The following is a 25,969-nucleotide window of genomic DNA, read 5'->3' as shown; positions in this document are numbered from 1 at the left end:
ACCATATAAATGTGTAAAAGAAAGAATTAAAATAAAAAATATCGCTATACTCACCTGTCCGACGCAGCCGGGACCTCAGCGAGGGAACCGGCAGCGTTGTTTGTTTAAAATTCGCGCTTTTACTTGGTTACGTGAATTCCCGGCTTGTGATTGGTCAGGGCGGCCATGTTGCCGGGACGCGGACCAATCACAGCAAGCCGTGACAAAATTACGTCACGGCTTGCTGTGATTGGTCCGCGTCCCGGCAACATGGCCGCCATTAACCAATCACAAGCCGTGACGTCACGGGAGGCTGGACTTGCGCACTTTTTAAAAAAAGCGCGTGTCCAGCCTCCCGTGATGTCACGGCTTGTGATTGGTTAATGGCGTCCATGTTGCCGGGACGCGGACCAATCACAGCAAGCCGTGACGTAATTTCGTCACGGCTTGCTGTGATTGGTCCGCGTCCCGGCAACATGGCCGCCCTGACCAATCACAAGCCGGGACGTCACTGGAGGCTGGACACGCGCGTTTTTTAAAAAGTGCGCAAGTCCAGCCTCCCGTGACGTCACGGCTTGTGATTGGTTAATGGCGGCCATGTTGCCGGGACGCGGACCAATCACAGCAAGCCGTGACGTAATTTCGTCACGGCTTGCTGTGATTGGTCCGCGTCCCGGCAACATGGCCGCCCTGACCAATCACAAGCCGGGAATTCACGTAACCAAGTAAAAGCGCGAATTTTAAACAAACAACGCTGCCGGTTCCTTCGCTGAGGTCCAGGCTGCGTCGGACAGGTGAGTATAGCGATATTTTTTATTTTAATTCTTTCTTTTACACATTTTTACATTAATGTTGTTTCGATACCGATACCCGATATCACAAAAATATCGGATCTCGGTATCGGAAATTCCGATACAGCAAGTATCGGCCGATACCCGATACTTGCAGTATCGGAATGCTCAACACTATCAACAACCCATGTGTACTATCTGTCATTTGGGTTCACAATTCCTTAACTATCAGAATTGTTTTAGAACTGAAAGGGAAAGTTCTAAGTTGGGGACAAGATCTCTTAAGAAAAGAGGAATATGCTGCCCCGTGTGAGGATCGAACTCACGACCTTCAGATTATGAGACTGACGCGCTACCTACTGCGCTAACGAGGCAAGACACACATGCTAATCTGCAGACATTTCTTGTGCAAGGCACGAAACTTATTTTTTTCATATTGTCAATGAGTTTGAAGGTATCTATTCCCATATGGTCTAGCGGTTAGGATTCCTGGTTTTCACCCAGGCAGCCCGGGTTCGACTCCCGGTATGGGAATGCACTTTTTTCTGTACTACTGCCAACATTCAAAGACCGAAATGTGTTTTGCAGATAAAAGTATTTCAGATAGAATTTGCACAATGCAGTCAAAAATGCTAAACACCAGGGTATTTGTCATTCATTCTGACCTTTTGCACAAGATTTAATTTTGTTTCATAGCTTAACTCATTCTCAACTACACCTTTTTACTCCAAAGTGTTAAGGGACTCAACAATCCATGTGTTCTGTCTTTCGTTAGGGCTCCTACTTCCTTTCCAATCGGAAACGTTTCAGAAATTAATGGGAAAGTTCTGAGTTGGTAACAAAATCTCTTGAGAAAAGGAGGGAGTATTACCACGTGTGAGGAATAAAATCATATTCTTCAGATTACCAACTGATATGCTAATTATGGTGTTCATGTGGCAAGTTTTAGCTTTAGTGATGTAAAAGTTATTCAATCAAAGCATAAAACTTCTTTTTTTTTTTTTTTTTTTTAAACTGTTTTGTTGGATAGTGTAAAGCTTTACCCATGTGGAAAAGGACCTAGTATCCCTGGTTTACTGGTTCAATTCCTGCTATGGGAGTGACCCTCCTTTGGTACATGTACGCACATTCGAAAGCTGCCACGTACCTTGTAGATGGAATCAGTTTAGGTTTGAGCTGCTCTATGCAGCAAAAATGTCAACCACCAGAGTTTTTGGATATTTATTTGCACCACATACCATTGGAGGTCAAATCTCAAACCATTCTTATTTCTCTTATTTAACTCCTAGGTTTTAAGGGACTCAGCAACCCTTTTTTCCCTGTCTGTCATTAGAGCTCTCCTCCTTGCTGCAATCGGTTATGTTTTGGTACTGAATGGGAAAAATCGGTGGCTCTCTAGCCACGATGGAGACAGAATTGATTGAAAAAACAAGGGGCCAGTGCCTCTTCTGACCATCAAACGTTCAACCTTCAGCTTATGAGACTGATTTGCTTCCTACTGTGTTAACGAGGCAAGTTGCGAAAACTGAACTGCAGAAGTTTCTTGTGCCAAGTAGTAAACTTCTTTTTTTTAGATTGTCACTGATTCTGATATGCATCGTTTCCCATATGGTCTAGCGGTTAAGATTCCTGGCTCTCACCCAGGCGGCCTGGGTTCGACTCCCGGTATGGGAAAGTACCCTTTTCTGTACTACCGCCAACTTTCAAAGACCGACACGTTGTTTTCGGACCAAAGTATTTCAGGTACAATTTGGATTTAAGCGTCAACAATGCTGAACACCAGCTCCCTGTGACTTTTCATAGCTCAAACCATTCCCAACTACCTCTTTTTACACCAAAAGTGTTAAGAGACTCAACAACTAGTGTTGAGCGATACCGTCCGATACTTGAAAGTATCGGTATCGGAAAGTATCGGCCGATACCGGCAAAGTATCGGATCCAATCTGATACCGATACCCGATACCAATACAAGTCAATGGGACTCAAGTATCGGACGGTATTCCTGATGGTTCCCAGGGTCTGAAGGAGAGGGAACTCTCCTTCAGGCCCTGGGAACCATATAAATGTGTAAAAGAAAGAATTAAAATAAAAAATATCGCTATACTCACCTGTCCGACGCAGCCGGGACCTCAGCGAGGGAACCGGCAGCGTTGTTTGTTTAAAATTCGCGCTTTTACTTGGTTACGTGAATTCCCGGCTTGTGATTGGTCAGGGCGGCCATGTTGCCGGGACGCGGACCAATCACAGCAAGCCGTGACGAAATTACGTCACGGCTTGCTGTGATTGGTCCGCGTCCCGGCAACATGGCCGCCATTAACCAATCACAAGCCGTGACGTCACGGGAGGCTGGACTTGCGCACTTTTTAAAAAAAGCGCGTGTCCAGCCTCCCGTGATGTCACGGCTTGTGATTGGTTAATGGCGTCCATGTTGCCGGGACGCGGACCAATCACAGCAAGCCGTGACGTAATTTCGTCACGGCTTGCTGTGATTGGTCCGCGTCCCGGCAACATGGCCGCCCTGACCAATCACAAGCCGGGACGTCACTGGAGGCTGGACACGCGCGTTTTTTAAAAAGTGCGCAAGTCCAGCCTCCCGTGACGTCACGGCTTGTGATTGGTTAATGGCGGCCATGTTGCCGGGACGCGGACCAATCACAGCAAGCCGTGACGTAATTTCGTCACGGCTTGCTGTGATTGGTCCGCGTCCCGGCAACATGGCCGCCCTGACCAATCACAAGCCGGGAATTCACGTAACCAAGTAAAAGCGCGAATTTTAAACAAACAACGCTGCCGGTTCCTTCGCTGAGGTCCAGGCTGCGTCGGACAGGTGAGTATAGCGATATTTTTTATTTTAATTCTTTCTTTTACACATTTTTACATTAATGTTGTTTCGATACCGATACCCGATATCACAAAAATATCGGATCTCGGTATCGGAAATTCCGATACAGCAAGTATCGGCCGATACCCGATACTTGCAGTATCGGAATGCTCAACATTATCAACAACCCATGTGTACTATCTGTCATTTGGGTTCACAATTCCTTAACTATCAGAATTGTTTTAGAACTGAAAGGGAAAGTTCTAAGTTGGGGACAAGATCTCTTAAGAAAAGAGGAATATGCTGCCCCGTGTGAGGATCGAACTCACGACCTTCAGATTATGAGACTGACGCGCTACCTACTGCGCTAACGAGGCAAGACACACATGCTAATCTGCAGACATTTCTTGAGCAAGGCACGAAACTTATTTTTTTCATATTGTCAATGAGTTTGAAGGTATCTATTCCCATATGGTCTAGCGGTTAGGATTCCTGGTTTTCACCCAGGCAGCCCGGGTTCGACTCCCGGTATGGGAATGCACTTTTTTCTGTACTACTGCCAACATTCAAAGACCGAAATGTGTTTTGCAGATAAAAGTATTTCAGATAGAATTTGCACAATGCAGTCAAAAATGCTAAACACCAGGGTATTTGTCATTCATTCTGACCTTTTGCACAAGATTTAATTTTGTTTCATAGCTTAACTCATTCTCAACTACACCTTTTTACTCCAAAGTGTTAAGGGACTCAACAATCCATGTGTTCTGTCTGTCGTTAGGGCTCCTACTTCCTTTCCAATCGGAAACGTTTCAGAAATTAATGGGAAAGTTCTGAGTTGGTAACAAAATCTCTTGAGAAAAGGAGGGAGTATTACCACGTGTGAGGAATAAAATCATATTCTTCAGATTACCAACTGATATGCTAATTATGGTGTTCATGTGGCAAGTTTTAGCTTTAGTGATGTAAAAGTTATTCAATCAAAGCATAAAACTTCTTCTTTTTTTTTTTTTAAACTGTTTTGTTGGATAGTGTAAAGCTTTACCCATGTGGAAAAGGACCTAGTATCCCTGGTTTACTGGTTCAATTCCTGCTATGGGAGTGACCCTCCTTTGGTACATGTACGCACATTCGAAAGCTGCCACGTACCTTGTAGATGGAATCAGTTTAGGTTTGAGCTGCTCTATGCAGCAAAAATGTCAACCACCAGAGTTTTTGGATATTTATTTGCACCACATACCATTGGAGGTCAAATCTCAAACCATTCTTATTTCTCTTATTTAACTCCTAGGTTTTAAGGGACTCAGCAACCCTTTTTTCCCTGTCTGTCATTAGAGCTCTCCTCCTTGCTGCAATCGGTTATGTTTTGGTACTGAATGGGAAAAATCGGTGGCTCTCTAGCCACGATGGAGACAGAATTGATTGAAAAAACAAGGGGCCAGTGCCTCTTCTGACCATCAAACGTTCAACCTTCAGCTTATGAGACTGATTTGCTTCCTACTGTGTTAACGAGGCAAGTTGCGAAAACTGAACTGCAGAAGTTTCTTGTGCCAAGTAGTAAACTTCTTTTTTTTAGATTGTCACTGATTCTGATATGAATCATTTCCCATATGGTCTAGCGGTTAGGATTCCTGGTTCTCACCCAGGTGGCCCGGGTTTGACTCCCGGTATGGGAAAGTACCCTTTTCTGTACTACCGCCAACTTTCAAAGACCGACACGTTGTTTTCGGACCAAAGTATTTCAGGTACAATTTGGATTTAAGCGTCAAAAATGCTGAACACCAGCTCCCTGTGACTTTTCATAGCTCAAACCATTCCCAACTACCTCTTTTTACACCAAAAGTGTTAAGAGACTCAACAACCCATGTGTACTATCTGTCATTTGGGTTCACAATTCCTTAACTATCAGAATTGTTTTAGAACTGAAAGGGAAAGTTCTAAGTTGGGGACAAGATCTCTTAAGAAAAGAGGAATATGCTGCCCCGTGTGAGGATCGAACTCACGACCTTCAGATTATGAGACTGACGCGCTACCTACTGCACTAACGAGGCAAGACACACATGCTAATCTGCAGACATTTCTTGAGCAAGGCACGAAACTTATTTTTTTCATATTGTCAATGAGTTTGAAGGTATCTATTCCCATATGGTCTAGCGGTTAGGATTCCTGGTTTTCACCCAGGCAGCCCGGGTTCGACTCCCGGTATGGGAATGCACTTTTTTCTGTACTACTGCCAACATTCAAAGACCGAAATGTGTTTTGCAGATAAAAGTATTTCAGATAGAATTTGCACAATGCAGTCAAAAATGCTAAACACCAGGGTATTTGTCATTCATTCTGACCTTTTGCACAAGATTTAATTTTGTTTCATAGCTTAACTCATTCTCAACTACACCTTTTTACTCCAAAGTGTTAAGGGACTCAACAATCCATGTGTTCTGTCTGTCGTTAGGGCTCCTACTTCCTTTCCAATCGGAAACGTTTCAGAAATTAATGGGAAAGTTCTGAGTTGGTAACAAAATCTCTTGAGAAAAGGAGGGAGTATTACCACGTGTGAGGAATAAAATCATATTCTTCAGATTGCCAACTGATATGCTAATTATGGTGTTCATGTGGCAAGTTTTAGCTTTAGTGATGTAAAAGTTATTCAATCAAAGCATAAAACTTCTTTTTTTTTTTTTTTTTTTTTTTTTTTTAAACTGTTTTGTTGGATAGTGTAAAGCTTTACCCATGTGAAAAAGGACCTAGTATCCCTGGTTTACTGGTTCAATTCCTGCTATGGGAGTGACCCTCCTTTGGTACATGTACGCACATTCGAAAGCTGCCACGTACCTTGTAGATGGAATCAGTTTAGGTTTGAGCTGCTCTATGCAGCAAAAATGTCAACCACCAGAGTTTTTGGATATTTATTTGCACCACATACCATTGGAGGTCAAATCTCAAACCATTCTTATTTCTCTTATTTAACTCCTAGGTTTTAAGGGACTCAGCAACCCTTTTTTCCCTGTCTGTCATTAGAGCTCTCCTCCTTGCTGCAATCGGTTATGTTTTGGTACTGAATGGGAAAAATCGGTGGCTCTCTAGCCACGATGGAGACAGAATTGATTGAAAAAACAAGGGGCCAGTGCCTCTTCTGACCATCAAACGTTCAACCTTCAGCTTATGAGACTGATTTGCTTCCTACTGTGTTAACGAGGCAAGTTGCGAAAACTGAACTGCAGAAGTTTCTTGTGCCAAGTAGTAAACTTCTTTTTTTTAGATTGTCACTGATTCTGATATGCATCATTTCCCATATGGTCTAGCGGTTAGGATTCCTGGTTCTCACCCAGGCGGCCCGGGTTCGACTCCCGGTATGGGAAAGTACCCTTTTCTGTACTACCGCCAACTTTCGAAGACTGACACGTTGTTTTCGGACCAAAGTATTTCAGGTACAATTTGGATTTAAGCGTCAAAAATGCTGAACACCAGCTCCCTGTGACTTTTCATAGCTCAAACCATTCCCAACTACCTCTTTTTACACCAAAAGTGTTAAGAGACTCAACAACCCATGTGTACTATCTGTCATTTGGGTTCACAATTCCTTAACTATCAGAATTGTTTTAGAACTGAAAGGGAAAGTTCTAAGTTGGGGAGAAGATCTCTTAAGAAAAGAGGAATATGCTGCCCCGTGTGAGGATCGAACTCACGACCTTCAGATTATGAGACTGACGCGCTACCTACTGCGCTAACGAGGCAAGACACACATGCTAATCTGCAGACATTTCTTCTGCAAGGCACGAAACTTATTTTTTTCATATTGTCAATGAGTTTAAAGGTATCTATTCCCATATGGTCTAGCGGTTAGGATTCCTGGTTTTCACCCAGGCAGCCCGGGTTCGACTGCCGGTATGGGAATGCACTTTTTTCTGTACTACTGCCAACATTCAAAGACCGAAATGTGTTTTGCAGATAAAAGTATTTCAGATAGAATTTGCACAATGCAGTCAAAAATGCTAAACACCAGGGTATTTGTCATTCATTCTGACCTTTTGCACAAGATTTAATTTTGTTTCATAGCTTAACTCATTCTCAACTACACCTTTTTACTCCAAAGTGTTAAGGGACTCAACAATCCATGTGTTCTGTCTGTCGTTAGGGCTCCTACTTCCTTTCCAATCGGAAACGTTTCAGAAATTAATGGGAAAGTTCTGAGTTGGTAACAAAATCTCTTGAGAAAAGGAGGGAGTATTACCACGTGTGAGGAATAAAATCATATTCTTCAGATTACCAACTGATATGCTAATTATGGTGTTCATGTGGCAAGTTTTAGCTTTAGTGATGTAAAAGTTATTCAATCAAAGCATAAAACTTTTTTTTTTTTTTTTTTAAACTGTTTTGTTGGATAGTGTAAAGCTTTACCCATGTGAAAAAGGACCTAGTATCCCTGGTTTACTGGTTCAATTCCTGCTATGGGAGTGACCCTCCTTTGGTACATGTACGCACATTCGAAAGCTGCCACGTACCTTGTAGATGGAATCAGTTTAGGTTTGAGCTGCTCTATGCAGCAAAAATGTCAACCACCAGAGTTTTTGGATATTTATTTGCACCACATACCATTGGAGGTCAAATCTCAAACCATTCTTATTTCTCTTATTTAACTCCTAGGTTTTAAGGGACTCAGCAACCCTTTTTTCCCTGTCTGTCATTAGAGCTCTCCTCCTTGCTGCAATCGGTTATGTTTTGGTACTGAATGGGAAAAATCGGTGGCTCTCTAGCCACGATGGAGACAGAATTGATTGAAAAAACAAGGGGCCAGTGCCTCTTCTGACCATCAAACGTTCAACCTTCAGCTTATGAGACTGATTTGCTTCCTACTGTGTTAACGAGGCAAGTTGCGAAAACTGAACTGCAGAAGTTTCTTGTGCCAAGTAGTAAACTTCTTTTTTTTAGATTGTCACTGATTCTGATATGCATCATTTCCCATATGGTCTAGCGGTTAGGATTCCTGGTTCTCACCCAGGCGGCCCGGGTTCGACTCCCGGTATGGGAAAGTACCCTTTTCTGTACTACCGCCAACTTTCGAAGACTGACACGTTGTTTTCGGACCAAAGTATTTCAGGTACAATTTGGATTTAAGCGTCAAAAATGCTGAACACCAGCTCCCTGTGACTTTTCATAGCTCAAACCATTCCCAACTACCTCTTTTTACACCAAAAGTGTTAAGAGACTCAACAACCCATGTGTACTATCTGTCATTTGGGTTCACAATTCCTTAACTATCAGAATTGTTTTAGAACTGAAAGGGAAAGTTCTAAGTTGGGGAGAAGATCTCTTAAGAAAAGAGGAATATGCTGCCCCGTGTGAGGATCGAACTCACGACCTTCAGATTATGAGACTGACGCGCTACCTACTGCGCTAACGAGGCAAGACACACATGCTAATCTGCAGACATTTCTTCTGCAAGGCACGAAACTTATTTTTTTCATATTGTCAATGAGTTTAAAGGTATCTATTCCCATATGGTCTAGCGGTTAGGATTCCTGGTTTTCACCCAGGCAGCCCGGGTTCGACTCCCGGTATGGGAATGCACTTTTTTCTGTACTACTGCCAACATTCAAAGACCGAAATGTGTTTTGCAGATAAAAGTATTTCAGATAGAATTTGCACAATGCAGTCAAAAATGCTAAACACCAGGGTATTTGTCATTCATTCTGACCTTTTGCACAAGATTTAATTTTGTTTCATAGCTTAACTCATTCTCAACTACACCTTTTTACTCCAAAGTGTTAAGGGACTCAACAATCCATGTGTTCTGTCTGTCGTTAGGGCTCCTACTTCCTTTCCAATCGGAAACGTTTCAGAAATTAATGGGAAAGTTCTGAGTTGGTAACAAAATCTCTTGAGAAAAGGAGGGAGTATTACCACGTGTGAGGAATAAAATCATATTCTTCAGATTACCAACTGATATGCTAATTATGGTGTTCATGTGGCAAGTTTTAGCTTTAGTGATGTAAAAGTTATTCAATCAAAGCATAAAACTTTTTTTTTTTTTTTTTTAAACTGTTTTGTTGGATAGTGTAAAGCTTTACCCATGTGAAAAAGGACCTAGTATCCCTGGTTTACTGGTTCAATTCCTGCTATGGGAGTGACCCTCCTTTGGTACATGTACGCACATTCGAAAGCTGCCACGTACCTTGTAGATGGAATCAGTTTAGGTTTGAGCTGCTCTATGCAGCAAAAATGTCAACCACCAGAGTTTTTGGATATTTATTTGCACCACATACCATTGGAGGTCAAATCTCAAACCATTCTTATTTCTCTTATTTAACTCCTAGGTTTTAAGGGACTCAGCAACCCTTTTTTCCCTGTCTGTCATTAGAGCTCTCCTCCTTGCTGCAATCGGTTATGTTTTGGTACTGAATGGGAAAAATCGGTGGCTCTCTAGCCACGATGGAGACAGAATTGATTGAAAAAACAAGGGGCCAGTGCCTCTTCTGACCATCAAACGTTCAACCTTCAGCTTATGAGACTGATTTGCTTCCTACTGTGTTAACGAGGCAAGTTGCGAAAACTGAACTGCAGAAGTTTCTTGTGCCAAGTAGTAAACTTCTTTTTTTTAGATTGTCACTGATTCTGATATGCATCATTTCCCATATGGTCTAGCGGTTAGGATTCCTGGTTCTCACCCAGGTGGCCCGGGTTCGACTCCCGGTATGGGAAAGTACCCCTTTCTGTACTACCGCCAACTTTCGAAGACTGACACGTTGTTTTCGGACCAAAGTATTTCAGGTACAATTTGGATTTAAGCGTCAAAAATGCTGAACACCAGCTCCCTGTGACTTTTCATAGCTCAAACCATTCCCAACTACCTCTTTTTACACCAAAAGTGTTAAGAGACTCAACAACCCATGTGTACTATCTGTCATTTGGGTTCACAATTCCTTAACTATCAGAATTGTTTTAGAACTGAAAGGGAAAGTTCTAAGTTGGGGAGAAGATCTCTTAAGAAAAGAGGAATATGCTGCCCCGTGGGAGGATCGAACTCACGACCTTCAGATTATGAGACTGACGCGCTACCTACTGCGCTAACGAGGCAAGACACACATGCTAATCTGCAGACATTTCTTCTGCAAGGCACGAAACTTATTTTTTTCATATTGTCAATGAGTTTAAAGGTATCTATTCCCATATGGTCTAGCGGTTAGGATTCCTGGTTTTCACCCAGGCAGCCCGGGTTCGACTCCCGGTATGGGAATGCACTTTTTTCTGTACTACTGCCAACATTCAAAGACCGAAATGTGTTTTGCAGATAAAAGTATTTCAGATAGAATTTGCACAATGCAGTCAAAAATGCTAAACACCAGGGTATTTGTCATTCATTCTGACCTTTTGCACAAGATTTAATTTTGTTTCATAGCTTAACTCATTCTCAACTACACCTTTTTACTCCAAAGTGTTAAGGGACTCAACAATCCATGTGTTCTGTCTGTCGTTAGGGCTCCTACTTCCTTTCCAATCGGAAACGTTTCAGAAATTAATGGGAAAGTTCTGAGTTGGTAACAAAATCTCTTGAGAAAAGGAGGGAGTATTACCACGTGTGAGGAATAAAATCATATTCTTCAGATTACCAACTGATATGCTAATTATGGTGTTCATGTGGCAAGTTTTAGCTTTAGTGATGTAAAAGTTATTCAATCAAAGCATAAAACTTCTTTTTTTTTTAAACTGTTTTGTTGGATAGTGTAAAGCTTTACCCATGTGGAAAAGGACCTAGTATCCCTGGTTTACTGGTTCAATTCCTGCTATGGGAGTGACCCTCCTTTGGTACATGTACGCACATTCGAAAGCTGCCACGTACCTTGTAGATGGAATCAGTTTAGGTTTGAGCTGCTCTATGCAGCAAAAATGTCAACCACCAGAGTTTTTGGATATTTATTTGCACCACATACCATTGGAGGTCAAATCTCAAACCATTCTTATTTCTCTTATTTAACTCCTAGGTTTTAAGGGACTCAGCAACCCTTTTTTCCCTGTCTGTCATTAGAGCTCTCCTCCTTGCTGCAATCGGTTATGTTTTGGTACTGAATGGGAAAAATCGGTGGCTCTCTAGCCACGATGGAGACAGAATTGATTGAAAAAACAAGGGGCCAGTGCCTCTTCTGACCATCAAACGTTCAACCTTCAGCTTATGAGACTGATTTGCTTCCTACTGTGTTAACGAAGCAAGTTGCGAAAACTGAACTGCAGAAGTTTCTTGTGCCAAGTAGTAAACTTCTTTTTTTTAGATTGTCACTGATTCTGATATGCATCATTTCCCATATGGTCTAGCGGTTAGGATTCCTGGTTCTCACCCAGGCGGCCCGGGTTCGACTCCCGGTATGGGAAAGTACCCTTTTCTGTACTACCGCCAACTTTCGAAGACTGACACGTTGTTTTCGGACCAAAGTATTTCAGGTACAATTTGGATTTAAGCGTCAAAAATGCTGAACACCAGCTCCCTGTGACTTTTCATAGCTCAAACCATTCCCAACTACCTCTTTTTACACCAAAAGTGTTAAGAGACTCAACAACCCATGTGTACTATCTGTCATTTGGGTTCACAATTCCTTAACTATCAGAATTGTTTTAGAACTGAAAGGGAAAGTTCTAAGTTGGGGAGAAGATCTCTTAAGAAAAGAGGAATATGCTGCCCCGTGGGAGGATCGAACTCACGACCTTCAGATTATGAGACTGACGCGCTACCTACTGCGCTAACGAGGCAAGACACACATGCTAATCTGCAGACATTTCTTCTGCAAGGCACGAAACTTATTTTTTTCATATTGTCAATGAGTTTAAAGGTATCTATTCCCATATGGTCTAGCGGTTAGGATTCCTGGTTTTCACCCAGGCAGCCCGGGTTCGACTCCCGGTATGGGAATGCACTTTTTTCTGTACTACTGCCAACATTCAAAGACCGAAATGTGTTTTGCAGATAAAAGTATTTCAGATAGAATTTGCACAATGCAGTCAAAAATGCTAAACACCAGGGTATTTGTCATTCATTCTGACCTTTTGCACAAGATTTAATTTTGTTTCATAGCTTAACTCATTCTCAACTACACCTTTTTACTCCAAAGTGTTAAGGGACTCAACAATCCATGTGTTCTGTCTGTCGTTAGGGCTCCTACTTCCTTTCCAATCGGAAACGTTTCAGAAATTAATGGGAAAGTTCTGAGTTGGTAACAAAATCTCTTGAGAAAAGGAGGGAGTATTACCACGTGTGAGGAATAAAATCATATTCTTCAGATTACCAACTGATATGCTAATTATGGTGTTCATGTGGCAAGTTTTAGCTTTAGTGATGTAAAAGTTATTCAATCAAAGCATAAAACTTCTTTTTTTTTTAAACTGTTTTGTTGGATAGTGTAAAGCTTTACCCATGTGGAAAAGGACCTAGTATCCCTGGTTTACTGGTTCAATTCCTGCTATGGGAGTGACCCTCCTTTGGTACATGTACGCACATTCGAAAGCTGCCACGTACCTTGTAGATGGAATCAGTTTAGGTTTGAGCTGCTCTATGCAGCAAAAATGTCAACCACCAGAGTTTTTGGATATTTATTTGCACCACATACCATTGGAGGTCAAATCTCAAACCATTCTTATTTCTCTTATTTAACTCCTAGGTTTTAAGGGACTCAGCAACCCTTTTTTCCCTGTCTGTCATTAGAGCTCTCCTCCTTGCTGCAATCGGTTATGTTTTGGTACTGAATGGGAAAAATCGGTGGCTCTCTAGCCACGATGGAGACAGAATTGATTGAAAAAACAAGGGGCCAGTGCCTCTTCTGACCATCAAACGTTCAACCTTCAGCTTATGAGACTGATTTGCTTCCTACTGTGTTAACGAGGCAAGTTGCGAAAACTGAACTGCAGAAGTTTCTTGTGCCAAGTAGTAAACTTCTTTTTTTTAGATTGTCACTGATTCTGATATGCATCATTTCCCAAATGGTCTAGCGGTTAGGATTCCTGGTTCTCACCCAGGCGGCCCGGGTTCGACTCCCGGTATGGGAAAGTACCCTTTTCTGTACTACCGCCAACTTTCGAAGACTGACACGTTGTTTTCGGACCAAAGTATTTCAGGTACAATTTGGATTTAAGCGTCAAAAATGCTGAACACCAGCTCCCTGTGACTTTTCATAGCTCAAACCATTCCCAACTACCTCTTTTTACACCAAAAGTGTTAAGAGACTCAACAACCCATGTGTACTATCTGTCATTTGGGTTCACAATTCCTTAACTATCAGAATTGTTTTAGAACTGAAAGGGAAAGTTCTAAGTTGGGGAGAAGATCTCTTAAGAAAAGAGGAATATGCTGCCCCGTGTGAGGATCGAACTCACGACCTTCAGATTATGAGACTGACGCGCTACCTACTGCGCTAACGAGGCAAGACACACATGCTAATCTGCAGACATTTCTTCTGCAAGGCACGAAACTTATTTTTTTCATATTGTCAATGAGTTTAAAGGTATCTATTCCCATATGGTCTAGCGGTTAGGATTCCTGGTTTTCACCCAGGCAGCCCGGGTTCGACTCCCGGTATGGGAATGCACTTTTTTCTGTACTACTGCCAACATTCAAAGACCGAAATGTGTTTTGCAGATAAAAGTATTTCAGATAGAATTTGCACAATGCAGTCAAAAATGCTAAACACCAGGGTATTTGTCATTCATTCTGACCTTTTGCACAAGATTTAATTTTGTTTCATAGCTTAACTCATTCTCAACTACACCTTTTTACTCCAAAGTGTTAAGGGACTCAACAATCCATGTGTTCTGTCTGTCGTTAGGGCTCCTACTTCCTTTCCAATCGGAAACGTTTCAGAAATTAATGGGAAAGTTCTGAGTTGGTAACAAAATCTCTTGAGAAAAGGAGGGAGTATTACCACGTGTGAGGAATAAAATCATATTCTTCAGATTACCAACTGATATGCTAATTATGGTGTTCATGTGGCAAGTTTTAGCTTTAGTGATGTAAAAGTTATTCAATCAAAGCATAAAACTTTTTTTTTTTTTTTTTTAAACTGTTTTGTTGGATAGTGTAAAGCTTTACCCATGTGAAAAAGGACCTAGTATCCCTGGTTTACTGGTTCAATTCCTGCTATGGGAGTGACCCTCCTTTGGTACATGTACGCACATTCGAAAGCTGCCACGTACCTTGTAGATGGAATCAGTTTAGGTTTGAGCTGCTCTATGCAGCAAAAATGTCAACCACCAGAGTTTTTGGATATTTATTTGCACCACATACCATTGGAGGTCAAATCTCAAACCATTCTTATTTCTCTTATTTAACTCCTAGGTTTTAAGGGACTCAGCAACCCTTTTTTCCCTGTCTGTCATTAGAGCTCTCCTCCTTGCTGCAATCGGTTATGTTTTGGTACTGAATGGGAAAAATCGGTGGCTCTCTAGCCACGATGGAGACAGAATTGATTGAAAAAACAAGGGGCCAGTGCCTCTTCTGACCATCAAACGTTCAACCTTCAGCTTATGAGACTGATTTGCTTCCTACTGTGTTAACGAGGCAAGTTGCGAAAACTGAACTGCAGAAGTTTCTTGTGCCAAGTAGTAAACTTCTTTTTTTTAGATTGTCACTGATTCTGATATGCATCATTTCCCATATGGTCTAGCGGTTAGGATTCCTGGTTCTCACCCAGGCGGCCCGGGTTCGACTCCCGGTATGGGAAAGTACCCCTTTCTGTACTACCGCCAACTTTCGAAGACTGACACGTTGTTTTCGGACCAAAGTATTTCAGGTACAATTTGGATTTAAGCGTCAAAAATGCTGAACACCAGCTCCCTGTGACTTTTCATAGCTCAAACCATTCCCAACTACCTCTTTTTACACCAAAAGTGTTAAGAGACTCAACAACCCATGTGTACTATCTGTCATTTGGGTTCACAATTCCTTAACTATCAGAATTGTTTTAGAACTGAAAGGGAAAGTTCTAAGTTGGGGAGAAGATCTCTTAAGAAAAGAGGAATATGCTGCCCCGTGGGAGGATCGAACTCACGACCTTCAGATTATGAGACTGACGCGCTACCTACTGCGCTAACGAGGCAAGACACACATGCTAATCTGCAGACATTTCTTCTGCAAGGCACGAAACTTATTTTTTTCATATTGTCAATGAGTTTAAAGGTATCTATTCCCATATGGTCTAGCGGTTAGGATTCCTGGTTTTCACCCAGGCAGCCCGGGTTCGACTCCCGGTATGGGAATGCACTTTTTTCTGTACTACTGCCAACATTCAAAGACCGAAATGTGTTTTGCAGATAAAAGTATTTCAGATAGAATTTGCACAATGCAGTCAAAAATGCTAAACACCAGGGTATTTGTCATTCATTCTGACCTTTTGCACAAGATTTAATTTTGTTTCATAGCTTAACTCATTCTCAACTACACCTTTTTACTCCAAAGTGTTAAGGGACTCAACAATCCATGTGTTCTGTCTGTCGTTAGTAGTGTTGAGCGATACCGTCCGATACTTGAAAGTATCGGTATCGGAAAGTATCGGCCGATACCGGCAAAGTATCGGATCCAATCCGATACCGATACCCGATACCAATACAAGTCAATGGGACTCAAGTATCGGAGGTATTCCTGATGGTTCCCAGGGTCTGAAGGAGAGGAAACTCTCCTTCAGGCCCTGGGAACCATATAAATGTGTAAAAGAAAGAATTAAAATAAAAAATATCGCTATACTTTACCTCTCCGACGCAGCCGGGACCTCAGCGCAGGAACCGGCAGCGTTGTTTGTTTAAAATTCCCGCTTTTACATGGTTACGCGAACTCCCGGCTTGTGATTGGTCAGGGCGCCCATGTTGCCGGGCCGCGGACCAATCACAGCAAGCCGTGACGAAAATACGTCACGGCTTGCTGTGATTGGTCCGCGTCCCGGCAACATGGCCGCCATTAACCAATCACAAGCCGTGACGTCACGGGAGGCTGGACTTGCGCGCTTTTGAAAAAGCGCGCGTGTCCAGCCTCCAGTGACGTCCCGGCTTATGATTGGTCACGGCGCCATGTTGCCGGGACGCGGACCAATCACAGCAAGCCGTGACGAAAATACGTCACGGCTTGCTGTGATTGGTCCGCGGCCCGGCAACATGGCCGCCATTAACCAATCACAAGCCGTGACGTCACGGGAGGCAGGACAAGCGCGCATTTTAAAATTGCGCGCGTGTCCAGCCTCCCGGCTTGTGATTGGTTGATCGCGGCGCAACCAATCATAAGCCGGGACGTCACTGGAGGCTGGACACGCGCGCTTTTTCAAAAGCGCGCAAGTCCAGCCTCCCGTGACGTCACGGCTTGTGATTGGTTAATGGCGGCCATGTTGCCGGGACGCGGACCAATCACAGCAAGCCGTGACGTATTTTCGTCACGGCTTGCTGTGATTGGTCCGCGGCCCGGCAACATGGGCGCCCTGACCAATCACAAGCCGGGAGTTCGCGTAACCATGTAAAAGCGGGAATTTTAAACAAACAACGCTGCCGGTTCCTGCGCTGAGGTCCCGGCTGCGTCGGACAGGTGAGTATAGCGATATTTTTTATTTTAATTCTCTCTTTTACACATTTTAACAATGTTAAAATGTGTAAAAGAGAGAATTAAAATAAAATGTTGTTCCGATACCCGATACCCGATACCACAAGAGTATCGGAATCCCGGTATCGGAATTCCGATACAGCAAGTATCGGCCGATACCCGATACTTGCAGCATCGGAATGCTCAACACTAGTCGTTAGGGCTCCTACTTCCTTTCCAATCGGAAACGTTTCAGAAATTAATGGGAAAGTTCTGAGTTGGTAACAAAATCTCTTGAGAAAAGGAGGGAGTATTACCACGTGTGAGGAATAAAATCATATTCTTCAGATTACCAACTGATATGCTAATTATGGTGTTCATGTGGCAAGTTTTAGCTTTAGTGATGTAAAAGTTATTCAATCAAAGCATAAAACTTCTTTTTTTTTTAAACTGTTTTGTTGGATAGTGTAAAGCTTTACCCATGTGGAAAAGGACCTAGTATCCCTGGTTTACTGGTTCAATTCCTGCTATGGGAGTGACCCTCCTTTGGTACATGTACGCACATTCGAAAGCTGCCACGTACCTTGTAGATGGAATCAGTTTAGGTTTGAGCTGCTCTATGCAGCAAAAATGTCAACCACCAGAGTTTTTGGATATTTATTTGCACCACATACCATTGGAGGTCAAATCTCAAACCATTCTTATTTCTCTTATTTAACTCCTAGGTTTTAAGGGACTCAGCAACCCTTTTTTCCCTGTCTGTCATTAGAGCTCTCCTCCTTGCTGCAATCGGTTATGTTTTGGTACTGAATGGGAAAAATCGGTGGCTCTCTAGCCACGATGGAGACAGAATTGATTGAAAAAACAAGGGGCCAGTGCCTCTTCTGACCATCAAACGTTCAACCTTCAGCTTATGAGACTGATTTGCTTCCTACTGTGTTAACGAAGCAAGTTGCGAAAACTGAACTGCAGAAGTTTCTTGTGCCAAGTAGTAAACTTCTTTTTTTTAGATTGTCACTGATTCTGATATGCATCATTTCCCATATGGTCTAGCGGTTAGGATTCCTGGTTCTCACCCAGGCGGCCCGGGTTCGACTCCCGGTATGGGAAAGTACCCTTTTCTGTACTACCGCCAACTTTCGAAGACTGACACGTTGTTTTCGGACCAAAGTATTTCAGGTACAATTTGGATTTAAGCGTCAAAAATGCTGAACACCAGCTCCCTGTGACTTTTCATAGCTCAAACCATTCCCAACTACCTCTTTTTACACCAAAAGTGTTAAGAGACTCAACAACCCATGTGTACTATCTGTCATTTGGGTTCACAATTCCTTAACTATCAGAATTGTTTTAGAACTGAAAGGGAAAGTTCTAAGTTGGGGAGAAGATCTCTTAAGAAAAGAGGAATATGCTGCCCCGTGGGAGGATCGAACTCACGACCTTCAGATTATGAGACTGACGCGCTACCTACTGCGCTAACGAGGCAAGACACACATGCTAATCTGCAGACATTTCTTCTGCAAGGCACGAAACTTATTTTTTTCATATTGTCAATGAGTTTAAAGGTATCTATTCCCATATGGTCTAGCGGTTAGGATTCCTGGTTTTCACCCAGGCAGCCCGGGTTCGACTCCCGGTATGGGAATGCACTTTTTTCTGTACTACTGCCAACATTCAAAGACCGAAATGTGTTTTGCAGATAAAAGTATTTCAGATAGAATTTGCACAATGCAGTCAAAAATGCTAAACACCAGGGTATTTGTCATTCATTCTGACCTTTTGCACAAGATTTAATTTTGTTTCATAGCTTAACTCATTCTCAACTACACCTTTTTACTCCAAAGTGTTAAGGGACTCAACAATCCATGTGTTCTGTCTGTCGTTAGGGCTCCTACTTCCTTTCCAATCGGAAACGTTTCAGAAATTAATGGGAAAGTTCTGAGTTGGTAACAAAATCTCTTGAGAAAAGGAGGGAGTATTACCACGTGTGAGGAATAAAATCATATTCTTCAGATTACCAACTGATATGCTAATTATGGTGTTCATGTGGCAAGTTTTAGCTTTAGTGATGTAAAAGTTATTCAATCAAAGCATAAAACTTCTTTTTTTTTTAAACTGTTTTGTTGGATAGTGTAAAGCTTTACCCATGTGGAAAAGGACCTAGTATCCCTGGTTTACTGGTTCAATTCCTGCTATGGGAGTGACCCTCCTTTGGTACATGTACGCACATTCGAAAGCTGCCACGTACCTTGTAGATGGAATCAGTTTAGGTTTGAGCTGCTCTATGCAGCAAAAATGTCAACCACCAGAGTTTTTGGATATTTATTTGCACCACATACCATTGGAGGTCAAATCTCAAACCATTCTTATTTCTCTTATTTAACTCCTAGGTTTTAAGGGACTCAGCAACCCTTTTTTCCCTGTCTGTCATTAGAGCTCTCCTCCTTGCTGCAATCGGTTATGTTTTGGTACTGAATGGGAAAAATCGGTGGCTCTCTAGCCACGATGGAGACAGAATTGATTGAAAAAACAAGGGGCCAGTGCCTCTTCTGACCATCAAACGTTCAACCTTCAGCTTATGAGACTGATTTGCTTCCTACTGTGTTAACGAGGCAAGTTGCGAAAACTGAACTGCAGAAGTTTCTTGTGCCAAGTAGTAAACTTCTTTTTTTTAGATTGTCACTGATTCTGATATGCATCATTTCCCATATGGTCTAGCGGTTAGGATTCCTGGTTCTCACCCAGGCGGCCCGGGTTCGACTCCCGGTATGGGAAAGTACCCTTTTCTGTACTACCGCCAACTTTCGAAGACTGACACGTTGTTTTCGGACCAAAGTATTTCAGGTACAATTTGGATTTAAGCGTCAAAAATGCTGAACACCAGCTCCCTGTGACTTTTCATAGCTCAAACCATTCCCAACTACCTCTTTTTACACCAAAAGTGTTAAGAGACTCAACAACCCATGTGTACTATCTGTCATTTGGGTTCACAATTCCTTAACTATCAGAATTGTTTTAGAACTGAAAGGGAAAGTTCTAAGTTGGGGAGAAGATCTCTTAAGAAAAGAGGAATATGCTGCCCCGTGGGAGGATCGAACTCACGACCTTCAGATTATGAGACTGACGCGCTACCTACTGCGCTAACGAGGCAAGACACACATGCTAATCTGCAGACATTTCTTCTGCAAGGCACGAAACTTATTTTTTTCATATTGTCAATGAGTTTAAAGGTATCTATTCCCATATGGTCTAGCGGTTAGGATTCCTGGTTTTCACCCAGGCAGCCCGGGTTCGACTCCCGGTATGGGAATGCACTTTTTTCTGTACTACTGCCAACATTCAAAGACCGAAATGTGTTTTGCAGATAAAAGTATTTCAGATAGAATTTGCACAATGCAGTCAAAAATGCTAAACACCAGGGTATTTGTCATTCATTCTGACCTTTTGCACAAGATTTAATTTTGTTTCATAGCTTAACTCATTCTCAACTACACCTTTTTACTCCAAAGTGTTAAGGGACTCAACAATCCATGTGTTCTGTCTGTCGTTAGGGCTCCTACTTCCTTTCCAATCGGAAACGTTTCAGAAATTAATGGGAAAGTTCTGAGTTGGTAACAAAATCTCTTGAGAAAAGGAGGGAGTATTACCACGTGTGAGGAATAAAATCATATTCTTCAGATTACCAACTGATATGCTAATTATGGTGTTCATGTGGCAAGTTTTAGCTTTAGTGATGTAAAAGTTATTCAATCAAAGCATAAAACTTCTTTTTTTTTTAAACTGTTTTGTTGGATAGTGTAAAGCTTTACCCATGTGGAAAAGGACCTAGTATCCCTGGTTTACTGGTTCAATTCCTGCTATGGGAGTGACCCTCCTTTGGTACATGTACGCACATTCGAAAGCTGCCACGTACCTTGTAGATGGAATCAGTTTAGGTTTGAGCTGCTCTATGCAGCAAAAATGTCAACCACCAGAGTTTTTGGATATTTATTTGCACCACATACCATTGGAGGTCAAATCTCAAACCATTCTTATTTCTCTTATTTAACTCCTAGGTTTTAAGGGACTCAGCAACCCTTTTTTCCCTGTCTGTCATTAGAGCTCTCCTCCTTGCTGCAATCGGTTATGTTTTGGTACTGAATGGGAAAAATCGGTGGCTCTCTAGCCACGATGGAGACAGAATTGATTGAAAAAACAAGGGGCCAGTGCCTCTTCTGACCATCAAACGTTCAACCTTCAGCTTATGAGACTGATTTGCTTCCTACTGTGTTAACGAGGCAAGTTGCGAAAACTGAACTGCAGAAGTTTCTTGTGCCAAGTAGTAAACTTCTTTTTTTTAGATTGTCACTGATTCTGATATGCATCATTTCCCATATGGTCTAGCGGTTAGGATTCCTGGTTCTCACCCAGGCGGCCCGGGTTCGACTCCCGGTATGGGAAAGTACCCTTTTCTGTACTACCGCCAACTTTCGAAGACTGACACGTTGTTTTCGGACCAAAGTATTTCAGGTACAATTTGGATTTAAGCGTCAAAAATGCTGAACACCAGCTCCCTGTGACTTTTCATAGCTCAAACCATTCCCAACTACCTCTTTTTACACCAAAAGTGTTAAGAGACTCAACAACCCATGTGTACTATCTGTCATTTGGGTTCACAATTCCTTAACTATCAGAATTGTTTTAGAACTGAAAGGGAAAGTTCTAAGTTGGGGAGAAGATCTCTTAAGAAAAGAGGAATATGCTGCCCCGTGGGAGGATCGAACTCACGACCTTCAGATTATGAGACTGACGCGCTACCTACTGCGCTAACGAGGCAAGACACACATGCTAATCTGCAGACATTTCTTCTGCAAGGCACGAAACTTATTTTTTTCATATTGTCAATGAGTTTAAAGGTATCTATTCCCATATGGTCTAGCGGTTAGGATTCCTGGTTTTCACCCAGGCAGCCCGGGTTCGACTCCCGGTATGGGAATGCACTTTTTTCTGTACTACTGCCAACATTCAAAGACCGAAATGTGTTTTGCAGATAAAAGTATTTCAGATAGAATTTGCACAATGCAGTCAAAAATGCTAAACACCAGGGTATTTGTCATTCATTCTGACCTTTTGCACAAGATTTAATTTTGTTTCATAGCTTAACTCATTCTCAACTACACCTTTTTACTCCAAAGTGTTAAGGGACTCAACAATCCATGTGTTCTGTCTGTCGTTAGGGCTCCTACTTCCTTTCCAATCGGAAACGTTTCAGAAATTAATGGGAAAGTTCTGAGTTGGTAACAAAATCTCTTGAGAAAAGGAGGGAGTATTACCACGTGTGAGGAATAAAATCATATTCTTCAGATTACCAACTGATATGCTAATTATGGTGTTCATGTGGCAAGTTTTAGCTTTAGTGATGTAAAAGTTATTCAATCAAAGCATAAAACTTCTTTTTTTTTTAAACTGTTTTGTTGGATAGTGTAAAGCTTTACCCATGTGGAAAAGGACCTAGTATCCCTGGTTTACTGGTTCAATTCCTGCTATGGGAGTGACCCTCCTTTGGTACATGTACGCACATTCGAAAGCTGCCACGTACCTTGTAGATGGAATCAGTTTAGGTTTGAGCTGCTCTATGCAGCAAAAATGTCAACCACCAGAGTTTTTGGATATTTATTTGCACCACATACCATTGGAGGTCAAATCTCAAACCATTCTTATTTCTCTTATTTAACTCCTAGGTTTTAAGGGACTCAGCAACCCTTTTTTCCCTGTCTGTCATTAGAGCTCTCCTCCTTGCTGCAATCGGTTATGTTTTGGTACTGAATGGGAAAAATCGGTGGCTCTCTAGCCACGATGGAGACAGAATTGATTGAAAAAACAAGGGGCCAGTGCCTCTTCTGACCATCAAACGTTCAACCTTCAGCTTATGAGACTGATTTGCTTCCTACTGTGTTAACGAGGCAAGTTGCGAAAACTGAACTGCAGAAGTTTCTTGTGCCAAGTAGTAAACTTCTTTTTTTTAGATTGTCACTGATTCTGATATGCATCATTTCCCATATGGTCTAGCGGTTAGGATTCCTGGTTCTCACCCAGGCGGCCCGGGTTCGACTCCCGGTATGGGAAAGTACCCTTTTCTGTACTACCGCCAACTTTCGAAGACTGACACGTTGTTTTCGGACCAAAGTATTTCAGGTACAATTTGGATTTAAGCGTCAAAAATGCTGAACACCAGCTCCCTGTGACTTTTCATAGCTCAAACCATTCCCAACTACCTCTTTTTACACCAAAAGTGTTAAGAGACTCAACAACCCATGTGTACTATCTGTCATTTGGGTTCACAATTCCTTAACTATCAGAATTGTTTTAGAACTGAAAGGGAAAGTTCTAAGTTGGGGACAAGATCTCTTAAGAAAAGAGGAATATGCTGCCCCGTGTGAGGATCGAACTCACGACCTTCAGATTATGAGACTGACGCGCTACCTACTGCGCTAACGAGGCAAGACACACATGCTAATCTGCAGACATTTCTTCTGCAAGGCACGAAACTTATTTTTTTCATATTGTCAATGAGTTTAAAGGTATCTATTCCCATATGGTCTAGCGGTTAGGATTCCTGGTTTTCACCCAGGCAGCCCGGGTTCGACTCCCGGTATGGGAATGCACTTTTTTCTGTACTACTGCCAACATTCAAAGACCGAAATGTGTTTTGCAGATAAAAGTATTTCAGATAGAATTTGCACAATGCAGTCAAAAATGCTAAACACCAGGGTATTTGTCATTCATTCTGACCTTTTGCACAAGATTTAATTTTGTTTCATAGCTTAACTCATTCTCAACTACACCTTTTTACTCCAAAGTGTTAAGGGACTCAACAATCCATGTGTTCTGTCTGTCGTTAGGGCTCCTACTTCCTTTCCAATCGGAAACGTTTCAGAAATTAATGGGAAAGTTCTGAGTTGGTAACAAAATCTCTTGAGAAAAGGAGGGAGTATTACCACGTGTGAGGAATAAAATCATATTCTTCAGATTACCAACTGATATGCTAATTATGGTGTTCATGTGGCAAGTTTTAGCTTTAGTGATGTAAAAGTTATTCAATCAAAGCATAAAACTTTTTTTTTTTTTTTTTTTAAACTGTTTTGTTGGATAGTGTAAAGCTTTACCCATGTGAAAAAGGACCTAGTATCCCTGGTTTACTGGTTCAATTCCTGCTATGGGAGTGACCCTCCTTTGGTACATGTACGCACATTCGAAAGCTGCCACGTACCTTGTAGATGGAATCAGTTTAGGTTTGAGCTGCTCTATGCAGCAAAAATGTCAACCACCAGAGTTTTTGGATATTTATTTGCACCACATACCATTGGAGGTCAAATCTCAAACCATTCTTATTTCTCTTATTTAACTCCTAGGTTTTAAGGGACTCAGCAACCCTTTTTTCCCTGTCTGTCATTAGAGCTCTCCTCCTTGCTGCAATCGGTTATGTTTTGGTACTGAATGGGAAAAATCGGTGGCTCTCTAGCCACGATGGAGACAGAATTGATTGAAAAAACAAGGGGCCAGTGCCTCTTCTGACCATCAAACGTTCAACCTTCAGCTTATGAGACTGATTTGCTTCCTACTGTGTTAACGAGGCAAGTTGCGAAAACTGAACTGCAGAAGTTTCTTGTGCCAAGTAGTAAACTTCTTTTTTTTAGATTGTCACTGATTCTGATATGCATCATTTCCCATATGGTCTAGCGGTTAGGATTCCTGGTTCTCACCCAGGCGGCCCGGGTTCGACTCCCGGTATGGGAAAGTACCCCTTTCTGTACTACCGCCAACTTTCGAAGACTGACACGTTGTTTTCGGACCAAAGTATTTCAGGTACAATTTGGATTTAAGCGTCAAAAATGCTGAACACCAGCTCCCTGTGACTTTTCATAGCTCAAACCATTCCCAACTACCTCTTTTTACACCAAAAGTGTTAAGAGACTCAACAACCCATGTGTACTATCTGTCATTTGGGTTCACAATTCCTTAACTATCAGAATTGTTTTAGAACTGAAAGGGAAAGTTCTAAGTTGGGGAGAAGATCTCTTAAGAAAAGAGGAATATGCTGCCCCGTGTGAGGATCGAACTCACGACCTTCAGATTATGAGACTGACGCGCTACCTACTGCGCTAACGAGGCAAGACACACATGCTAATCTGCAGACATTTCTTCTGCAAGGCACGAAACTTATTTTTTTCATATTGTCAATGAGTTTAAAGGTATCTATTCCCATATGGTCTAGCGGTTAGGATTCCTGGTTTTCACCCAGGCAGCCCGGGTTCGACTCCCGGTATGGGAATGCACTTTTTTCTGTACTACTGCCAACATTCAAAGACCGAAATGTGTTTTGCAGATAAAAGTATTTCAGATAGAATTTGCACAATGCAGTCAAAAATGCTAAACACCAGGGTATTTGTCATTCATTCTGACCTTTTGCACAAGATTTAATTTTGTTTCATAGCTTAACTCATTCTCAACTACACCTTTTTACTCCAAAGTGTTAAGGGACTCAACAATCCATGTGTTCTGTCTGTCGTTAGGGCTCCTACTTCCTTTCCAATCGGAAACGTTTCAGAAATTAATGGGAAAGTTCTGAGTTGGTAACAAAATCTCTTGAGAAAAGGAGGGAGTATTACCACGTGTGAGGAATAAAATCATATTCTTCAGATTACCAACTGATATGCTAATTATGGTGTTCATGTGGCAAGTTTTAGCTTTAGTGATGTAAAAGTTATTCAATCAAAGCATAAAACTTTTTTTTTTTTTTTTTTTTAAACTGTTTTGTTGGATAGTGTAAAGCTTTACCCATGTGAAAAAGGACCTAGTATCCCT

At 42.0% G+C, this 25,969-nt stretch overlaps 41 non-coding genes across 41 annotated transcripts; 27 read left to right on the top strand and 14 right to left on the bottom strand.

The window, feature by feature from the left end:
- Positions 1-1,071: 1,071 nt before the first annotated feature.
- TRNAM-CAU (transfer RNA methionine (anticodon CAU)) lies at positions 1,072-1,144 on the bottom strand. The gene has a single exon. It is a non-coding gene; the product is annotated as a tRNA-Met (tRNA).
- An 88-nt stretch (positions 1,145-1,232) lies between these two features.
- On the top strand, positions 1,233-1,304 carry TRNAE-UUC (transfer RNA glutamic acid (anticodon UUC)). The gene has a single exon. It is a non-coding gene; the product is annotated as a tRNA-Glu (tRNA).
- Positions 1,305-2,372: 1,068 nt separating this feature from the next.
- TRNAE-CUC (transfer RNA glutamic acid (anticodon CUC)) lies at positions 2,373-2,444 on the top strand. Its single transcript has one exon. It is a non-coding gene; the product is annotated as a tRNA-Glu (tRNA).
- Positions 2,445-3,895: 1,451 nt separating this feature from the next.
- On the bottom strand, positions 3,896-3,968 carry TRNAM-CAU (transfer RNA methionine (anticodon CAU)). Its single transcript has one exon. It is a non-coding gene; the product is annotated as a tRNA-Met (tRNA).
- Positions 3,969-4,056: 88 nt separating this feature from the next.
- On the top strand, positions 4,057-4,128 carry TRNAE-UUC (transfer RNA glutamic acid (anticodon UUC)). The gene has a single exon. It is a non-coding gene; the product is annotated as a tRNA-Glu (tRNA).
- A 1,064-nt stretch (positions 4,129-5,192) lies between these two features.
- TRNAE-CUC (transfer RNA glutamic acid (anticodon CUC)) lies at positions 5,193-5,264 on the top strand. The gene has a single exon. It is a non-coding gene; the product is annotated as a tRNA-Glu (tRNA).
- A 302-nt stretch (positions 5,265-5,566) lies between these two features.
- On the bottom strand, positions 5,567-5,639 carry TRNAM-CAU (transfer RNA methionine (anticodon CAU)). The gene has a single exon. It is a non-coding gene; the product is annotated as a tRNA-Met (tRNA).
- Positions 5,640-5,727: 88 nt separating this feature from the next.
- TRNAE-UUC (transfer RNA glutamic acid (anticodon UUC)) lies at positions 5,728-5,799 on the top strand. The gene has a single exon. It is a non-coding gene; the product is annotated as a tRNA-Glu (tRNA).
- Positions 5,800-6,875: 1,076 nt separating this feature from the next.
- TRNAE-CUC (transfer RNA glutamic acid (anticodon CUC)) lies at positions 6,876-6,947 on the top strand. The gene has a single exon. It is a non-coding gene; the product is annotated as a tRNA-Glu (tRNA).
- A 302-nt stretch (positions 6,948-7,249) lies between these two features.
- Positions 7,250-7,322, bottom strand: TRNAM-CAU (transfer RNA methionine (anticodon CAU)). Its single transcript has one exon. It is a non-coding gene; the product is annotated as a tRNA-Met (tRNA).
- Positions 7,323-7,410: 88 nt separating this feature from the next.
- TRNAE-UUC (transfer RNA glutamic acid (anticodon UUC)) lies at positions 7,411-7,482 on the top strand. The gene has a single exon. It is a non-coding gene; the product is annotated as a tRNA-Glu (tRNA).
- Positions 7,483-8,545: 1,063 nt separating this feature from the next.
- On the top strand, positions 8,546-8,617 carry TRNAE-CUC (transfer RNA glutamic acid (anticodon CUC)). The gene has a single exon. It is a non-coding gene; the product is annotated as a tRNA-Glu (tRNA).
- Positions 8,618-8,919: 302 nt separating this feature from the next.
- TRNAM-CAU (transfer RNA methionine (anticodon CAU)) lies at positions 8,920-8,992 on the bottom strand. The gene has a single exon. It is a non-coding gene; the product is annotated as a tRNA-Met (tRNA).
- Positions 8,993-9,080: 88 nt separating this feature from the next.
- TRNAE-UUC (transfer RNA glutamic acid (anticodon UUC)) lies at positions 9,081-9,152 on the top strand. Its single transcript has one exon. It is a non-coding gene; the product is annotated as a tRNA-Glu (tRNA).
- A 1,063-nt stretch (positions 9,153-10,215) lies between these two features.
- Positions 10,216-10,287, top strand: TRNAE-CUC (transfer RNA glutamic acid (anticodon CUC)). The gene has a single exon. It is a non-coding gene; the product is annotated as a tRNA-Glu (tRNA).
- Positions 10,288-10,589: 302 nt separating this feature from the next.
- TRNAM-CAU (transfer RNA methionine (anticodon CAU)) lies at positions 10,590-10,662 on the bottom strand. Its single transcript has one exon. It is a non-coding gene; the product is annotated as a tRNA-Met (tRNA).
- An 88-nt stretch (positions 10,663-10,750) lies between these two features.
- Positions 10,751-10,822, top strand: TRNAE-UUC (transfer RNA glutamic acid (anticodon UUC)). Its single transcript has one exon. It is a non-coding gene; the product is annotated as a tRNA-Glu (tRNA).
- Positions 10,823-11,880: 1,058 nt separating this feature from the next.
- On the top strand, positions 11,881-11,952 carry TRNAE-CUC (transfer RNA glutamic acid (anticodon CUC)). The gene has a single exon. It is a non-coding gene; the product is annotated as a tRNA-Glu (tRNA).
- Positions 11,953-12,254: 302 nt separating this feature from the next.
- TRNAM-CAU (transfer RNA methionine (anticodon CAU)) lies at positions 12,255-12,327 on the bottom strand. Its single transcript has one exon. It is a non-coding gene; the product is annotated as a tRNA-Met (tRNA).
- An 88-nt stretch (positions 12,328-12,415) lies between these two features.
- TRNAE-UUC (transfer RNA glutamic acid (anticodon UUC)) lies at positions 12,416-12,487 on the top strand. Its single transcript has one exon. It is a non-coding gene; the product is annotated as a tRNA-Glu (tRNA).
- Positions 12,488-13,545: 1,058 nt separating this feature from the next.
- Positions 13,546-13,617, top strand: TRNAE-CUC (transfer RNA glutamic acid (anticodon CUC)). Its single transcript has one exon. It is a non-coding gene; the product is annotated as a tRNA-Glu (tRNA).
- Positions 13,618-13,919: 302 nt separating this feature from the next.
- On the bottom strand, positions 13,920-13,992 carry TRNAM-CAU (transfer RNA methionine (anticodon CAU)). The gene has a single exon. It is a non-coding gene; the product is annotated as a tRNA-Met (tRNA).
- An 88-nt stretch (positions 13,993-14,080) lies between these two features.
- Positions 14,081-14,152, top strand: TRNAE-UUC (transfer RNA glutamic acid (anticodon UUC)). Its single transcript has one exon. It is a non-coding gene; the product is annotated as a tRNA-Glu (tRNA).
- Positions 14,153-15,215: 1,063 nt separating this feature from the next.
- TRNAE-CUC (transfer RNA glutamic acid (anticodon CUC)) lies at positions 15,216-15,287 on the top strand. Its single transcript has one exon. It is a non-coding gene; the product is annotated as a tRNA-Glu (tRNA).
- Positions 15,288-15,589: 302 nt separating this feature from the next.
- On the bottom strand, positions 15,590-15,662 carry TRNAM-CAU (transfer RNA methionine (anticodon CAU)). The gene has a single exon. It is a non-coding gene; the product is annotated as a tRNA-Met (tRNA).
- An 88-nt stretch (positions 15,663-15,750) lies between these two features.
- TRNAE-UUC (transfer RNA glutamic acid (anticodon UUC)) lies at positions 15,751-15,822 on the top strand. The gene has a single exon. It is a non-coding gene; the product is annotated as a tRNA-Glu (tRNA).
- A 2,341-nt stretch (positions 15,823-18,163) lies between these two features.
- TRNAE-CUC (transfer RNA glutamic acid (anticodon CUC)) lies at positions 18,164-18,235 on the top strand. The gene has a single exon. It is a non-coding gene; the product is annotated as a tRNA-Glu (tRNA).
- A 302-nt stretch (positions 18,236-18,537) lies between these two features.
- On the bottom strand, positions 18,538-18,610 carry TRNAM-CAU (transfer RNA methionine (anticodon CAU)). Its single transcript has one exon. It is a non-coding gene; the product is annotated as a tRNA-Met (tRNA).
- An 88-nt stretch (positions 18,611-18,698) lies between these two features.
- TRNAE-UUC (transfer RNA glutamic acid (anticodon UUC)) lies at positions 18,699-18,770 on the top strand. Its single transcript has one exon. It is a non-coding gene; the product is annotated as a tRNA-Glu (tRNA).
- Positions 18,771-19,828: 1,058 nt separating this feature from the next.
- Positions 19,829-19,900, top strand: TRNAE-CUC (transfer RNA glutamic acid (anticodon CUC)). Its single transcript has one exon. It is a non-coding gene; the product is annotated as a tRNA-Glu (tRNA).
- A 302-nt stretch (positions 19,901-20,202) lies between these two features.
- Positions 20,203-20,275, bottom strand: TRNAM-CAU (transfer RNA methionine (anticodon CAU)). The gene has a single exon. It is a non-coding gene; the product is annotated as a tRNA-Met (tRNA).
- An 88-nt stretch (positions 20,276-20,363) lies between these two features.
- TRNAE-UUC (transfer RNA glutamic acid (anticodon UUC)) lies at positions 20,364-20,435 on the top strand. The gene has a single exon. It is a non-coding gene; the product is annotated as a tRNA-Glu (tRNA).
- Positions 20,436-21,493: 1,058 nt separating this feature from the next.
- TRNAE-CUC (transfer RNA glutamic acid (anticodon CUC)) lies at positions 21,494-21,565 on the top strand. Its single transcript has one exon. It is a non-coding gene; the product is annotated as a tRNA-Glu (tRNA).
- A 302-nt stretch (positions 21,566-21,867) lies between these two features.
- TRNAM-CAU (transfer RNA methionine (anticodon CAU)) lies at positions 21,868-21,940 on the bottom strand. The gene has a single exon. It is a non-coding gene; the product is annotated as a tRNA-Met (tRNA).
- Positions 21,941-22,028: 88 nt separating this feature from the next.
- Positions 22,029-22,100, top strand: TRNAE-UUC (transfer RNA glutamic acid (anticodon UUC)). Its single transcript has one exon. It is a non-coding gene; the product is annotated as a tRNA-Glu (tRNA).
- Positions 22,101-23,158: 1,058 nt separating this feature from the next.
- On the top strand, positions 23,159-23,230 carry TRNAE-CUC (transfer RNA glutamic acid (anticodon CUC)). The gene has a single exon. It is a non-coding gene; the product is annotated as a tRNA-Glu (tRNA).
- Positions 23,231-23,532: 302 nt separating this feature from the next.
- On the bottom strand, positions 23,533-23,605 carry TRNAM-CAU (transfer RNA methionine (anticodon CAU)). Its single transcript has one exon. It is a non-coding gene; the product is annotated as a tRNA-Met (tRNA).
- An 88-nt stretch (positions 23,606-23,693) lies between these two features.
- Positions 23,694-23,765, top strand: TRNAE-UUC (transfer RNA glutamic acid (anticodon UUC)). The gene has a single exon. It is a non-coding gene; the product is annotated as a tRNA-Glu (tRNA).
- Positions 23,766-24,829: 1,064 nt separating this feature from the next.
- TRNAE-CUC (transfer RNA glutamic acid (anticodon CUC)) lies at positions 24,830-24,901 on the top strand. Its single transcript has one exon. It is a non-coding gene; the product is annotated as a tRNA-Glu (tRNA).
- A 302-nt stretch (positions 24,902-25,203) lies between these two features.
- On the bottom strand, positions 25,204-25,276 carry TRNAM-CAU (transfer RNA methionine (anticodon CAU)). The gene has a single exon. It is a non-coding gene; the product is annotated as a tRNA-Met (tRNA).
- Positions 25,277-25,364: 88 nt separating this feature from the next.
- Positions 25,365-25,436, top strand: TRNAE-UUC (transfer RNA glutamic acid (anticodon UUC)). The gene has a single exon. It is a non-coding gene; the product is annotated as a tRNA-Glu (tRNA).
- The last annotated feature ends 533 nt before the right edge of the window (positions 25,437-25,969 follow it).

Source organism: Ranitomeya variabilis, chromosome 5 (genome assembly GCF_051348905.1).
Source record: "Ranitomeya variabilis isolate aRanVar5 chromosome 5, aRanVar5.hap1, whole genome shotgun sequence".
Taxonomy (NCBI): domain Eukaryota; kingdom Metazoa; phylum Chordata; class Amphibia; order Anura; family Dendrobatidae; genus Ranitomeya; species Ranitomeya variabilis.
Note: the sequence above shows the minus strand (reverse complement) of the source record. Positions and strands in the feature narration are given on the sequence as shown.